At 37.0% G+C, this 17,153-nt stretch overlaps 1 protein-coding gene across 2 annotated transcripts in view; it reads right to left on the bottom strand.

Moving 5' to 3' along the window:
* Window positions 1-17,153, bottom strand: part of SMYD3 (SET and MYND domain containing 3) — a 601,699-nt gene that overhangs the window by 534,153 nt on the left and 50,393 nt on the right. The gene's annotated exons all lie outside the window — the stretch shown is intronic.

Raw genomic sequence — 17,153 nt, 5'->3', positions numbered from 1 at the left:
AGACACTTGTTTGCAACTTCCTCTTGCCTTGGAAGATCTCCAGGTGCAGAGGGAACAGACCATGTCAGTTTTGTGGTAAGTTCCCCATTGCAGCCAGACTACACAAATGTCATCATGCAATGCAATGGTGGCATTTACTTTCCTATTGCCTGCTCCTACTAAATTTAATGGCAAGACCTCAGAGTGTAAGGCAAGCAACCTTACAAGCATAACCTGTTCAATGTTCTCAAATCCCACTGGTTTCAAAGGCAGATGAGAGGTTCAGCACCTATTATAGAGCTGTTCAGACTCCAAGTAACTAGATGTTTCATACACAGATGATCACTGGAGAGGAAGCATAAAGAGAAGAAATCATGAATAAGGATAATAGAGATAACATGACTTAATTAAAACTAATCTATGCCCTACTTTAGAGAAACACATGAAATAGGACAGGGAATGCCCAAGTTTTCCTACCTATGATACTTATTAGATACATATGAAAAAATTTTAAATGTGGAAGGAGGCATAAAACCATCATATATATTATTTGTTAGGCCATTAAATAGCGTCCATCACTAGATTACGTCCATATGGTTGACTGAAATGTTGATCTTATTTCTACATTGTGTATATTGAAGTTGATGGGACTACTCATGAGTACAGTTTTGCAAGACCAGACTGGAAGATCTCAAAATAAACAGCAAAAGACAAATCATAAAATGACTTCCACATTTCTGACCTCTGTACTCTAGTGACATCCCATGGATAAAAATGTAACTTCATAGGTTTTCTTCAGTTTCACACAGATTTTCTTCTCAGGTTCTCTTTGCCAAAGTTCCATTCAACAAAAAATCTAATAAACCAAGTCCAAAGTAAAAGCAGCATCTGTAGCTATCATTACATGTATAAACTTAACTACAATTTTCACATCTGATAAACACAAGGGATTACCTACTTGTTTTCACGTCTTCCTCTCCAACATCAAATATTCAAGCATATCCAGTAAAGTAAGCAATAATTACATCCTCTGTTGTTTCCCCACCTCACTGATTTCAATTCTACTTGGGTCTTTAAAAATAAATATGCTAAATATTAAGAAGTGACTCACAGTACTAAATCAGCAACATCTTAATAGTGAGTTTTCTTCCTTTCGGAAATAAAAGCTCGATTCAGTAAAGCATTGACTGCAATGGGACTACTCCTTAGGCACATGCTAAGGTACCTTGGTGAATCAGAGCCCTGTGTTATGGTCTGGTTTATAATCATTACTGTTGCTATGGCTCCAACTTTACCAGGTATCCATGTACAGAATTTGTATCAACACTTATTCCTAAGAAGGAAACTGTAACCATAGTAACATTCACATAATAAGATTATTTTATCCTTAATTTCTCCCATGCCTTTACCTCTTGGCTTTGGATTTTGTGTATAATGGACGCTAGCTATCTCTTGCACAGTTTACTAAAATAATGTATTGCTTTAATATGGGAATCTGAAATAATGGAATTTGGAAATCTTTCTTACTTTTATTTGATTAAATAAAATTATCCTATGAAAAAGACATTGCAATTCCAATACAACATTTTTTTTCCTGTGTTCAGCCATGGTTTTCAGTCTTTCTTACAAGTGTCAACTCATAGTGAGTGAGTTTTTGAAAATAGATGGTTAAAAAGAGGAGCTGCACAGTCACAATATCTGTCATAAGATATGGGATTGTCATTTACTTTTCTGCTCAGTTCATCCAAATCACCACATCAGTGCACACATCTTCATTTAAAAAATTGTTACCGGTATTGAAGAGGCTTCAAAAGAGGCATAGACAGTGCAATGAGCTCTGAAGTTATATGAAAAATGACAAATTGATATGGATTGTTGGTGGGTTTTTTAAAATGGATGTTGCATGATTATTCAGTTAAAATTGTATTTTATGTTCCAGAAAATGCTATATTTACATCACTATTATTCTTCAGTTAAATCTGATTTTGTCAAAAGCCAATATATGTGACCTTTAATCATCCTACTGTAGCTTCTGCAATGGGTCATGAGTGAAATAGGATTATTTGTTTCAGTTCAACAACCATGGAATGACACTTTGTAGAGCACAGCACAAGAAAATGAAAAATATGTTATTCTCTATTAGCAAAGGGTGAGGGTGAAGGTTTAGTGTGCTGGGCAAATATTGCGAGTGAGCTGGAGTTCTAGCTAACCTGTGTCAATGTTGATATGGTTTACAAATATCAGACCTAGAAGTGAAATAAAAATGTTACAATCAACAACCACGCCATTCTTCACAGAGTATATGAAATACAAACACTGCCTGAAGGAAATGGGTTACTTTTAATGTCTAGAGTCAACCATGCCCAATGCCGATAAGCCAAATTGGGAGTGGTGGGAGAGGTTCACTGCCATTGACAAAGCCTCAGATTACAACAACATGGAAATAACAACAGTAAATAATATATATATGAACATCCTCCTGTTTTCCTTTTTTCTCTGAATTGTTTATATCTCACAGATGACAAAAAATACTTGCTATTTACAGCCACATCCTGCATGTGTTACAAGAAAATAGTTACATTCTAATTCTCTGCCTTTTTTCCAGAAGTAGCCCAGGGTTGGGAGCCTACAACTACAAACAGTTCCTATCCCAGCTCCACCACCTTCTCACTCACAGAGATCTTTATGTGTATATTTGTACAGCATTCTGAATCCATGGTGATGGGCAGAATATAAGAAACTAAGGGTATGTCTACACTGTTGGTGGCAAAGTCACCACCGTCAGATCGACCTTTCTGGATCGACTGAGTGGTCAGTGAAGGCCCACTCAATCAATCCAGAAGTCGACACTGTAAAACCACCCCCTCAAGTGGCGCAGTGCAGTGAAGACGCCGCACAGAAGGGAAGCACAACAGTCAACGGGAGTTAAGCAAGCTACTCTGCATATCTTGCGTAACTCCTGTCGACTGCCACCAAATCACCAGGTAAGTGTAGACCAGGCCTAAATACTAGCGTGGCCTTCGTCAAGTCAATTCACCTCTTTGCTTCTCCTCCACTTCTCTGCTAAAAGGAGACAATACTTGTTGGCCCCTTTTTATAGGGTTCTAGGAGGATGAGAGCACATCTCACCATTTTTTTTTAAACACTCTATATTGGTTTTCAATCCAGTTCCACAAGAGCTTCATCCTTAACTATAAATCTTTAAGTGGCCTAGGACATGGCTATCTCTGAGCACTATGATGGCAGATTTCACTCAAGAGGGATGCTATGGTTGGGGTTTCCAGCTAGCATGGCAGATTCAGATCTGCCTTTCATGAAAGACTATAGTACAACTTCTTGGATTTATATATTAATATCTGATTATAGAGTGGAGATGTAATAGAGATCCCCTTTAGAAAGGAAGGATCTGCTCTTCTAAACCAGGAAATTCTAAGTGAATATAGGAGAACATGATTGTTTAAGTGTCCACAGCCATCCAGAGAAGGAGTTCTACTGTTAAAAATATTCACTTGTGAAGAGAAATATTGATTCAGCACAGTTGAAAGTGCTGTGCTGTGGGAAATCTTACATGTTTTGTGAAAGATAAACTATGTGAAACCCTTGAAAAAAGCAAAGCGCAACCGCAAGGCTAAAAAGTGAAAGACAGCTTTGCTCTTCTGGCACAATGGAACTCTCTAAAACAAAAGTAAAGCTCATCTTTCAGGAGACAGAGCTTTCTCAGGGGCCAGTCCAAGACTGTGGAACGTACTCCCCTGTCCCATGATCTAAGGGCCATCACAAAACTTACCACCTCCACTCCAAGTGCCAGACACATTTCTTTGACCTTGCCTTCTCTAGCATAAAAACGTAGCAACGTGTGTGTGTATATAGATATAGATATAGAGAGAGAGATTTAAGAAATCCTATAGAAAAAAAAAGACATTCCAATGCATCCACTTCTTCCCCTAAGGAGAGACTGAGAGAAAAGACACGTGACAGATATTAGTCACCTCACTTACATGAACACCTTCAAGGAGTGCGGTATTACAATGATCAGAGTGTACAAGAAACTATATATGATAAAACAGAATTCTAGATCAGAAAGTGGTCCTCTAGACTGGGATCCCTATAGCTTTTGGTTATTTTACTGTTAGATAAAAGGGAAATCATACTCTGAAAAATTACACTGAAAAATGTTATCCTGAGGTTCACCATTTGTCTTGATGGCTTCCTCTTTAAACTGAGCATACCCAATAGGTAAAAAAAAATAGGACTTTTCCTAACTGCCAGCCCTATACACTCATCCTGTCAAGATGCGTTCTTTCAGGCTCATGTATCATCAACAAAAAAATGATTCAGCAGGCCAAATTCTGCCTTCCATTTCACCTGGGCACTCCCATCCAGAAACAAATCAGGGGGCTGAATCAATGGGAGAGGAAGCCAGGAGGCTTTGAAATGCCTCTAAATGCCCAAAGTCTGGCGCATCAGAATGAGAATTCCAGCATGTCCAGCTGGGAAGGCCTCTTTATACTGGCTGGCATTCTTATCACTGTGCTCTCAGGATTGGATACTTAGACATCTGTCTCTTTGAAGAGAGGTGAAGTACATCACTAGAATAGAATACAGAATCAAACACTGATTGACTGCATCACAGTAAACCAGGACTTTGTGGAAAACTTCACACTCAGATTGAAAGGCCTGCAGGCATGCTGTTTTGGATTGTCATCCTCTTAGATCTCACAAACTGAGAAGAGATTTGGGATGGGTAAGCGTTAGATGAGCCACCGCCATGTAGTAACTTGCTGATCAAAGAACTGGTGTTGGCAATTCAGTAGATGCCACTCTTCTCTCAAACTTAATGCCAAGACCAAATCCCCAGCATGGTGTTAGGCGACACTGTGTTGGAGAGATACAGTCTTTCACAGGAGATAGAAAACAGAGGCCTTGACTATTTACAGTCACTGAAAATTCACAATACTTATTGTTAAAATTTTGTTTTAAAAAAAGTGTCATTTCAAGTGCACTGGACAAATGCCAGCTGGAACTTTCATGTTCTTATTGGATACCACATTTTCCTTCACTTCCTGTCCTAAAGTACTGTATGGTGTTTCTATTCATTGTTAAAACAGCATCTGTGTTCCACCTCAGGGGATTACTGCAGATTACTTAACCCACTTGACTGGGATGTTGCAAGGTTTATATTTGTAAAGGGCTTTAAGACCCTCAAATGAAAGGCACAATTATGAAGTACTAGGTATTAACCATTCTTGTAACACTAATTGACTTTGAAAAATGTATGTGAACATTTAAACTGAATTATAAACTAAGATTGCAAGACAATAATTTATGTTCGCAATGCTCAAGACAGAAAGGGAATTACAAACACATGTTCTGAGACTGCCTGAAAAACAAAAGGATTCTGGAATAAGATCTTATGAACAATTAATAATATTGCCAAGGGAAATAAATGTGCCTTCATCTGCTAAACTATATATAATAACAGATGACCCAAAACTAAAATGTATATATTCTATGAAAATATCAGATTGATTAATTTAAGCTTGTTAGTGGCAAAAATTATTGTTTTAGGACATTGGAAGGAAATGTCAGGACCATTATTTTAGAACAAATGGATAACACACTTAACCAATATTGTCACATATAAAAAGGTAACATATGGAAGAGAAAACAAGAACAGTTTGGAATCTATTTGTGAATTACATCCAAAGGGGGAAAACCCACAAGATCTGAGTCATGGGTAAGGATAAATATAGATGTAGCTGACTGACATACAGTCACATTTAGTTGGCCAGAGGATGTACAGTCACGCAGGGCACTGATTTTTTCATTTCTTTTTCTTTCATTTTTTAAAATAAAAAAAGGGATCATTTTAGGACATTGACAAAAATTCTAATGGACCATATAGAATACTACATTATTTAATTTGCAAAAATATTACAATACAACATATAGATACAAATAAATCTAATAGCAAACAGGCAGAGGGGCCAGAATAATTATATAATATTAGAAGGATCTTCATTTAAAGGACATAAGCTAAGAAAAGACTGAACTCCATTTCTATGCCTTGTTTGATTGGATTCTGTTCATAAAGTACATGGTCTCTTATATGTTATTCATTCCATATAGTGAATAAAGCTTTATGATGAATAGTAAAATAGGTCACTTTTACAAGTGGACCAATTTTTACTATTACTACTTATGAAGTAAGCAATTAATCCAATTCCCACATAAATTTAATGGATTTATCATTGAGGCTGCACAGGTGCATTTCTTTGCAATGATGCAACAATTGTATATATATAAATGTGTACATACTAAAATATACACATTCAAAACTTATGTTTAGAATTTTCAAGAGGAAAACTGGATTGGGCAAGAGAGGGAGCACCAGCAGGTAAGGACATTGGACTAAGAGGACACAGGCCAGGGGATGTTAGGGGAAGTAGATAAGGGGACTATCCAAAGACTGCTGGAGGGCCAGGACTGGTGCTCCCATCCAGTTTACTACTGCAGACCTCTGAGGATCTAGAAAACAAGGTCTGGGAGAAGGTCTCTGAATATAGCTAGGCAAGGGACTGGTCCTGTACTTTTGAAATCTTTGACCAAACTCCCATTGGTTTTAATGGGAGGAGATCAGGGCTGTACTAAGGCTATATAATCACAGCCAGGTGAGCTAAATGCCAGTGACTTTTAACAAGGAATGCTGTCAGTCAGCCTCCTCATAGCTGACTGATCCTACACAGAGAATGGATTTTACAGGGTAACTGATACAAACCAAGTTCAATATTTCATGACAAAATATTATTTGTCAAATAAATTTAATTTGTGACTAACATTGCACAGTAAATTAAAAAAAAAAATCAGACTATTGGTATTCCTAAATATGTCTTCACGTTAATTAACATTTAAAAAATAGCCCATCCCTTAGATTTTGTAATAATCTATAAATAAGTCAGTTTTCAACTCAAATTTCAAGAATTTATTTGCTGCTGGGATTGGAAAAAAGATTAGACTAGCCCAAGAAAAATCAAAAAGGGATAATTATTTTAAATGTATGTATTATAAACTAATTTTAACAGATTTTCTTGAAAATTCCCTGGAAATTACTTCAGTGTTATAAGTGCTGTAAATTGGGGGAGGATTCACTACATTTTTCAAAACATAAGAGTTTTATTCCCTGTTTTAAGTGCAAATGTCAGTGCAACCTTATTTGTCAAAGATTTAACTGGATGTTTCTGCTAAAATGGGTCCAGATTGCAAATCCTTTATTCACACTAGTGAGCAGCAACCAACACAAGGAGTCCCTCTGATTTCTTCAATGGCTCATGGTCAGTGAAAAACTAATCAGTTTCAATATTAAGGTTTCAGGATCAACAACTCATTGAGAAGAATAGGGCAGATCATATCTGTCAGAGCTCTGGGACCCAGATTCTCACTTGGTGTAAATCAGCATAATTGCATTGTTCTCACTGGAGCTATGCCAATCCACATCATCTGGGGTTCTGGACCATTGTTTCAAGTGGCCTGGAGATCCAAGAAGGCAACATGGCATCAATTTATTTGCTGTTCATGTTTTCAGAGTTGTTTCCTACACAACCATGAAAGCTAGAAATCTTTTTTTTTTTAAATGAAAAAAAGGATACTCTAGGATCTAAGTTAATGAGAAATCATTCAACAGTGAAAATAGTCATTGGATTACCATGGCATCATACACAGAAAATGTTATAACACATAGTTAGTAGTGGATATATTAATAAAATGATAAAAAAGCAACTTGTATATTAGATATTGCACAAATCCAAAAAGAAGTAAATTTTCAAATCTTAGAAATCAGAAATTTATTGGCGAAAAGAATAAAGAAAAGTTCAGACTTGCCAAAAAAAAAAAAAAATGTCCTAACGTCCTCATTAAAACAGATTTACTTGAAAATTAATCTGGACTTCACTGTTGTAAGTTTGGAGAAGATGCACTGAAGTGTTCATACAGAGATGTTTAATACCTACTTTGGATGCAAAACTGAATATATCCTTAACAATGGAGCCACTATGGCACCTCTAAGGTAAAAGCATTTAAGTGAGTCTTCATCTGCTGGAGTGATTTAGCAACTCCATCTGAAAGAGGATGAAACATCTATACATATGATAGCCTTGTGAGTTCATGACACAGATCACTCTATCCATCATATCAAAAGGAAAGGAAAGGTTATAGAGGTTAATAGAGACAGAGTATCTGTAATTGATTTCTGTAATTCATTCCACACTCAGGATACTTCAATGATCATTGGGCTATTTGTAATGTTCTTATGAATCAATGCTTCCTTCATGTTTAAAATACAGCATAAAACTATGATGCCATAAAGTCTACCTACACAAATCCTCAGTAAGGTATATAAATAAGACCTTATCAGTTTATATTAACTGAAGTGCAGTCACAGACTTAATTACAACAGTTTGAATGGTGGTGATAAAATTCTTCAGATATAAGATGCAATCTCAATACCTACTCTTTATGCCAACTGGAAAATAAAGACATATCATCTGAGGTGGTATCTGCAATCATGCATAACAGGCAGGCTGCCTACTTCAAGTTAGAGAATTTCTCTCTCCTCCAGCAATTGACTTGTTCACACATTCAAATCTTTGGAAACATTAAACAAATAGGTGCATGGAATCCTTACTTGTTTTCCTTTGGATTCTGTATAATTTGGTAAGCCTAGAAATCTGTCTGTATAAATAAAAGTAAGAGGAGTTGAATTTTTCCAGTATTTCTGATTATTGCTAAATTAGTTAGAACTTTATATTGAAAGTCCTATTTCCAGGAGTATAGCAATTTAAGTAGAAAATTATTAGAGTTTAAGTATATGTGACAAGTCCTTTGGTAAATTCTGTAAAAACTACAGAGTGTATAGTTACACTTCAATACATGCATATCTTAGTTCTTTTAGCCATTATATTTGTAAGGGTAATGTAATGACTTGTTCCTGGCCATGATAATAGACAGTGTCCTAAAGGCAACGTTCTAGTTGGCCAACACATAGGCACACACCAGAAAACATGCAGGAAACATTTCCACTCCATCCTGATCACAACCCCAAAAACTAAAACAAACACACAAACACACACACACACATATACATACACCTATGGAGAAGCACCTCCATGACAGAAACCACGGAGGGATGCTCCAACAACCAGAAAGCATGGTCCACCCACTGTGTTTGTATGCTCCCTGAGTGAAGAGTAGCAAATTCACATTCAACCCCCACACTCCATCCTCTGTGAAAATTATTCCTGCCCCTATCTCAAAACCTATCATTCCACCTCATACATATACAGCACTATTTAAACGGAGCTAATTCGTTCCACATATTTGCTGTTGAATCCTTTCCAAACAAAGGGCCAAATTCTGGAAATGAATCTTTTGAACAAAAAAAGTGGGGGGAAGGAGGGAAAAAAACCAAATCACACTAATGATTCAAAGGTAGGGCATGTTCATGCCCATAACAGCACCACATGAAGGCTTTCCTTGTACGTTCCAGCCCAGAATAGGTACATATGTGTTACTACTAATTGAGAAGACCTCCATGCACAAATATGCAGCCCACATCATTTGCTGATGCCTAAGCCAAGGAGCTGGAATGCCCCACCAAGGTTCTTGTAGCGAATGGCCCACACCACGACCACTTGGTGGTTTCATGAGAAGCTAGAATCAGGACTAACATAGTAAACATTGTGCTCCCTCTTCTGGCTTTGGGTTTTCTACCATGTGCCTCGGCATGCTGGCCAGTTAGAATGTGTCCCCTAGAACAATGGATTCTGTCTGAATTCTCAGAATATATATAATCCTTAGTGAATGAGAAAAGCCATTTACATTTTAAAAAATAGGTCAGTTTACGTAACTCATATTGAATAATCTGTTCAGTACACCGAATATTTGCTGGCTTTGAAAAGAACAGCTTCATCAAATTATTAACATACACTACTGAACTGGTCCCTTCAATTTTCCTTGACAGAGTGAATAAGAATAGTATCAGCACAATTTTGAGTAAACCTCCTTGTAAGAATTTCCAATTTTCAGAACTGAAGTCTTGCTAAGTCCTTCCAAAAATATGTTCTAAATATACAAGGAAGAGAAATATAATGTAGACTCATATTCCTTTATTGGAAGCAGTTTTCAATAAAATATTGCAATATGTACTGTCCCTTCGCATGTGTAGACAAACACATCTGGCTTTCAGAGTTGGTTCACCTAGGTGGATGGATCAACTGCATAATTTTTCCAGTAGAATCCCTAGCATCAATCTTATTGTTATATCAAGCATACACACATTGGAAATCTATATCAAAATAACAAACAAAACAAAAAAACCCTGACTCTCTCCATTTATTGCTAAATCTCCATTTATTGCTAAAAGTTTAAACATAAATGTTGCCACTCTCTATTGTGAAACTATTATACATGTTGTTCAACAGCTGCTGTTCAGGTCAGCAGTTCAGCTCTTTATATTGAGCGGGAAGTTTCAAGATCTGAACCATGCTGATATTAGATGGAAGGGAATAAATCTGAAAGCAGAAACATATGCCACAGTAATTAGAGGTTTTTCAAGCGAGTTAACCAGCAGAAGAGAAGCCTGTGACTGATTAACTTTGCTCTCATCAGTGGGCTTCAAAGTTAGAGAAACCACAAGAATTATTTATTTTCTTATTAAAGTGTGGTTTTAATCTGAGAAATTATTACATAAAAATGGCATCTTCCTACTCAACAGCTCTGCTGCCTCTAAGCATTTTGTCATCTCTGCTGACTTCAATATCAAAAATAAATGTCATTGCTATTTTCTCCTATTAGTCCTGCAAAGACAACACAATTAAAAAGAGAAAGATTGTATTCCTTCTTTTACATCATCATCAGAACTGGTTACGGAATTCTGATCTGTTATAGGCCAGATCTACACTACAAACTTACATCGGTATAACTACGTTGCTCAAGAGTGTGAAAAATCCACACCCCTGAACAATACATTTCTACCAAACTACCCCCCAGTATAGACAGCGCTGTGTCAACAGGAGGACTTCTCTTGTTGACACAGCTACTGCCTCTCGCAGAGGTGGATTAACTATGCCAACGGGAGAAACTCTCCCGTCGGCGTAGTAGCGTCTTCACGTCACAACAGCATAGCTGCACCGCTGCAGCATTAAGTGTATACTTGCCCATAGATGTACAACTCCACAGACAGGGACAAAGGTGTCGTAGCTTGGTCTTCAAAAGCTCTATTAATGGTGGTGATACACAAGATGGAAAGAACCCAGCTGGATTTCTAATCTGCATTTGCAGAGTGGGATGAGGGAGGGAGGGTAGGGAGGAGTTGTACTCATAAATGGAACACGTGATACAGAAATATTTGTAATAAAGTCTAAGGCAGGGAAAGAGAGAAGGAAGAGAACAGGACAGAAGGCCAACAAGAAAAAGCAAGGTGAAGGAAACAGGTTTTGAGGAGGGATTCGAAGGGGGAGTGAGGAGGTTTGGTTCATAGAAAGAGGGATTTTATAGCTGGTGGTGGGAGCATTGTGGAAAGAGGACACCGGTTCTTGCAATGTTTGTTGTTTTTCTTAACGCTCCTGGACTCATGAATATGGAAGAATCTCAACTTTCTTTTTTTTTTTTAAAGTAAGATTGAGGAGGTGATTAATGATTTTTGATGGTTTGGGACTGCCATACTGAAGAACTGAGACTGGGAGCAGACAAAAATGGTCCAAGGTGAGAAGAGCAGGCAGAGTGCAAGGGAAGAGGCAAGGAACATTGGGAGAGGAGACAGGCTGGAGCAGAAGCCACACAGACTCCTAAAAGGATCAGATCAAAAGAGACAGGGAGGAAGTGAGGGACTCATGGGAACAACCACCCTACTTTTGTGGGTACCTGTGCAGGGATCAACCAGAACTCTGCTGCAATCACAGAGGGAGCGGGAGCCACCCCAAAATGAATTTGGACTGTGGCCCTTCGCCAATCAATTGTTAGATCGGGCAGAGGCTAAAACAGAGAGCAGCAGTAGCTCAACACTTGCCGCCTGCACAGCATTGTCCACTTGAAAGGATGGCAGAGCTGCTGCTGCAATCTCTGCTCCCAGGAACTTTCAGGAGGGATTCTGGCTGAGTCAACCAAAATTTTTCATGAAGTTTCTGCTGTAGCATGATCCATTTGCAGGGCCATGGCTGAAGAGCTACTGTCTGCCCAGAATACCTAACCTACTGAAATCACTGAGTATACTCCCTATCAGACACTGAGATTTAGACATATTTTAAAAAATGATTTTATTGAACAGGATGCAGCTAACATACCCATTTAGTACAACACAGGGAAATCGTTTTAAAATGAAGATAAATCCTGTGTTAATTATTTAATAACACAGCTATCAGGATTTGAAATTTAATAGGAGGCTAGTCCAAAAATCATACACAAAGTCAAATTAGTAAATAGACATATAACCACATACATAAGCTTTTTAGGCCTTTTATTTGATCTCAGTTGTGCGTTACATTGTAATATACTTAATAAAATTTGGCATAGCATGCTCCTATCAAAACAAAAGTCAAGTTATGTTCATGTACACACAGGAATCATGCTGAGACCAATGCCTTCACTAATGTGTATAAATGACTGCCTGCAGGTTGCACAGATGCTCCATTGTACATCTGCACTGATGATGTGGTCATTCTGAATAGCTCTCTTTCCCAATCTGTTACAGAATACCTGTTTCTAGTTTGTTTACTTGGGAAATAAGCTTCAAAAGCAAGTGGCTTGATGTTAATTGCCTCATATTCAGTCTGTTATGAATAAAATGTCTAATACCATCTTGCCTTAAGAAAAATAGTCACACATAAACCAGTAGCATTTATATATATGGATGTACATGGCAGATTCATACATTTTGGAGCTTGCACTCGAGTCTTTTATGTGGCTCTTAACAACAAATATGTTTTTCCCTTCAACATGGCACAACTACACTGCCTAAGGGCATTCATTACAAAGCAATCAAATGTTAGCTAACAGTCCTTTCTAAACTTGTATTTAAACCTATAATAATAAATGAATCACAAAAAGACTGTCTCAAACAGAAAATATCACATCAATATCACAGATTCTGATGTCCGTGTACACATGGGATCATGGATAATGACAAATCCGTATGTGCTGCAGCTCCACTGCCCTCTCAAGAATTACAGCAGGAATGAATTGGCCCCCTAGCAACTGACTATGCAAACATGGATAGCTACAGATAACCTGGATCCAATGGATAGGAGAGAAAGTCCCATAAATTTCAACTCATTTCTACAAAGGATAAGACAAATCTGGTGTGACCAAAGGCTCAATGCTGGTTGTATACAAACACTGTTTGCATATCTATTCCATTTACAGTCATGCATGTCATACTAGAAGCTACCAGCCAACATTGGTAAACACAGGATACCCTCACCCTTGGGGGTAGAGGAAAAGGTTTTAGATATTCATATGCAGACAAACATTCTAAGTTTCTGGAACACTTTTTTGTTTGGTCTTACATCATTACATCTACAGTATTAAGAATATACCATCTGTTGCACTTTTACCTAATTGTACCATGGGAGGAGGGAAAATTCCATATTAAAATCAATGAATAATATTTTAAAATGCAACCCAAATTTGAGGAAACTACAAAGATATTTTATAGCAATTTTCAGTACTGGAAAAGGTATTTTTGGCAGTAGCACAGTAAAATCTTTGTTACATTCTAAGCTATGTTGCATGTATTTTTTTTATATATAGTCTTAACACTAATTTCTCTATTATGCTTTTTCACTGTTTTGGCAAAATAGCTCTTCCCAAAAAAATTACCTGATGACAAATACAGGGCATTCTAGCTTTCATGTTCTATGAGACTAGAACATTCATTTGTAACCCTCTGTATTCCTATGTTCTTCAGTTTCTGAAAAAAAAAATCCAGCCACCTTTTCAGCCCCACAATGAATGTTAGCAGGGAAGGTTTCTGCCATTTTTGAATTACTGGAGAGTGGGGTGAAAAAATATACTTTTTCAGCATTTTAAGACTTGTTTGCTCACTCATACCTCAAAGATGACTTGGACAAAACACAGACTTTGCAAGCATGTCGTTCTTATTGAGAGAAGGAAAAGAAAATTAAAAATCAAAAGACATCCCAAGAGATGGAAAAGTCACTTCAGAACGTGGTCAGGTGGCACTTGCTCAGCTTTTAGCAAATCCAAATACTGACTGGGGCCACCGAGTGCTACTTCAAATTATGCAGATTGGGAAAGCATATCCTCCTCTACTTATTCACAAGAATATCCCTGTTGAAGTAAATGAAAATATTTGTGTAACAGACATTAACACAGTGTGACTTTGTACCCCACTAGGATCACATAAAAGTTCACATATCTAAGCAGACGCTGAACTAACCAGGCAGGGCATTTTATTGTAAGCAGCAGAGGCTCATGCATTTAGATCCTGAGGTTCCAGATTCAATCTATACTGCTAATAACCATCCTCTGCTACCACCTTTGTAATGCAACATCCTGGATGGGTCATTGGCAGCAGGACCAAACCTCTAGATCTAAATGCATGAGCTTCTTCTACCTCTTATCAAAAACAGTGGTTCTCAACCAGGTGTACACATACTGCTGGGGGTATGCAGAGGTCTTCTAGAGGGTACATCAACTCATCTAGATATTTGCCTAGTTGTAAAACAGGCTATGTAAAAAGCACTAGCAAAGTCAGTACAAACTAAAATGTATACAGACAATGACTTGTTTATATTGCTTTATATACTATTAAGAACAATATTTATATATCAATTGTTTTATTTTATAATTATATGGAAAAAATGAGAAAGTAAGCAATTTTGCAGTAATAGTGTGCGGTGACACTTTTGTATTTTTACATCTGATTTTGTAAGCAAGTAGTTTTTAAGCGAGGTGAACCTTGGGCGGGGGGGAGCAGGGGGTGTACACAAGACAAATCAAACACCTGAAAGGGGTACAATAGTCTGGAAAGGTTGAGAGCCAGTACTCTAAAAGACCCAGAATTGTTAGCATGAGAGTAGCAGCAGATTCCTAAACATCTATGGGATCCAGCCACTAGAAGGGAACCAAGAGCAACACTGTATAAATCTAGGTTAAACATACATAAGAGAAGCAAGGAGAATTATGCCTTGGCATTCTATCTTTCTGTTGCTGCTAAAGCCTTACATAAACCAAAGAACAGGGAAACTCAACTCCCTCTCTGTAATTTTGAAAGGGAGTTTGAAGCTCAACAGTCTGTGAATCCTCTTTAGGGCATAGAGTTCAGAATAGCTAATCTATTGATTTAAGTAAACCTTAATCTGCTACTATTTTTGGCAACTGTAAGAGGGAGAATTCAGATGGCTGGTCCCTGAAATATTTATTCTACAAAGGTCAGGTTTCAGAATGTGCCTCTTTAGTGGTTTTATAATCAAGAAAGAATCCTACTGAGACTAGCCAGAGCAATATCGAATTATAGCACAAATGTATGCAAAAATACATCCAGTGTTTCATGGTAAAATGTAGTCATTTCACGGACATACAACTGGTTCCTTTACATATTTGCAAAGGTTTGAGCTTCATAAAGGATGAGGATAAGTCACCATCTGCAGGTGATAAAGCACACTCCCCTGTCAGAAGCAGCGTTTTGGGAAAAAAGATGGCTGGCAAGATGATTACCTTTTATATCAAGGGAGTGATTCACAAATAAATAAGCTTTATATTATTAAATTAAAGCACCCCAGATGCTATATGAAAAACATTCCTACTCTTCAAAGAATGGGGCAGAATAGTTTCTAGAAGTTATGTTTCCCAAATAAATAATTGTGTGGATCTGGAAATGTATGCAATTCCTTTTTAAATATATTGTGTTGTTTTCTGAATATTTTTATTTATATATCTATTGGCATCTAGAACTTGATTATCACTATAATATATTTTGGTCAAGGGCACCAATTATGGTCAAGCGGCAAATAAATTTGGTCAAGGGGCAAATTATGAAAGAAAATAGATAAAAGTGCAACAAAAAAGACAACAAAAGATTGTTGTTTCTTTAAATATTTCAAAACTAATTATCCAAAACACTGCTGAACCCCATGTTTTCCTGCCCCTTTTACTTGTCTAAAAATGGTGAAACCAAGGTTAACGTTATTTGAGACATTTAATGAGATATACATGTATTATTTAGAAGGTATATATTACACACGAGTTAGTGTGTTTAAAACTATAATCTGTGTCCTATATTCCTTTAATGATATGAGGATTATTACATTTCTGTTCCAGTTATAAATGTCATTCATGTAAACAGGTTAATTGAGAATGGTATCCCAAAAGAGAAACTAACAAACAACTTCATACTTTAAAATATTTTTCAAGTGACATCAGTCAAAGTAGTGGATGTTGATTGTTCATCAGAATTATTTTGTTCACCCGTTATGTGTCAGTTAATATGGAAATTTGTTATCAGAACTGACACGTATATATATATATATATATATGTTATTTATTGACAGAGATGTTATTTTCTCCTGTCTGTGGTAGTGAGCTCGGCAGAACTCCAGCAAGCCAATTAGATTGAAAGATTTGAAATGCCATTTCAGAAAATAAATACCTTCCCTTACATAGAAATAAATGATGATAGCATTAAGAATAAATTTAGTCACTGTGCACAAATCTCTTATGCACCAGAGAAAAGCAGCATAGCTATTTTCATAATCAATACTGCAGTAGTTATGAAGAATTATTTGTGAACTTAAAATCACCTTGAAGATTACAGATGACTTGTAAGATTGTTTGTACGATCATATTTATCTACCAGGGCAAAGTGCATGGTGACCACTGTCAAATTAATCATCCAGTGAAAAATCAATAAGTAAAAGGTGTTAGCTCTGTTATGCTCTGTTGGACATAGTCATGTCTTAGATAACTGACCCTTGTAGTTTATGGATCCGACATGACCTTTGTCCAAACTCAATCAACTTTGTCTCTGCAAATTCTATTAGAATTGGTCCTTGCATCACTGTCTACAGTCAAGAACACAGAACTTGATTTGTATGTTAGTCTTATGTTTCAGTCCAACTCAAAAAGCACCAGATTTGATTTTTAATCTCTTTCTGACATTTCGT

The sequence above is a fragment of the Emydura macquarii genome, unplaced genomic scaffold (genome assembly GCF_026122565.2).
Source record: "Emydura macquarii macquarii isolate MOO-44397 ecotype Brisbane River unplaced genomic scaffold, CSIRO-AGI_Emac_v2 contig_1597, whole genome shotgun sequence".
Lineage (NCBI taxonomy): Eukaryota > Metazoa > Chordata > Testudines > Chelidae > Emydura > Emydura macquarii.
Note: the sequence above shows the minus strand (reverse complement) of the source record. Positions and strands in the feature narration are given on the sequence as shown.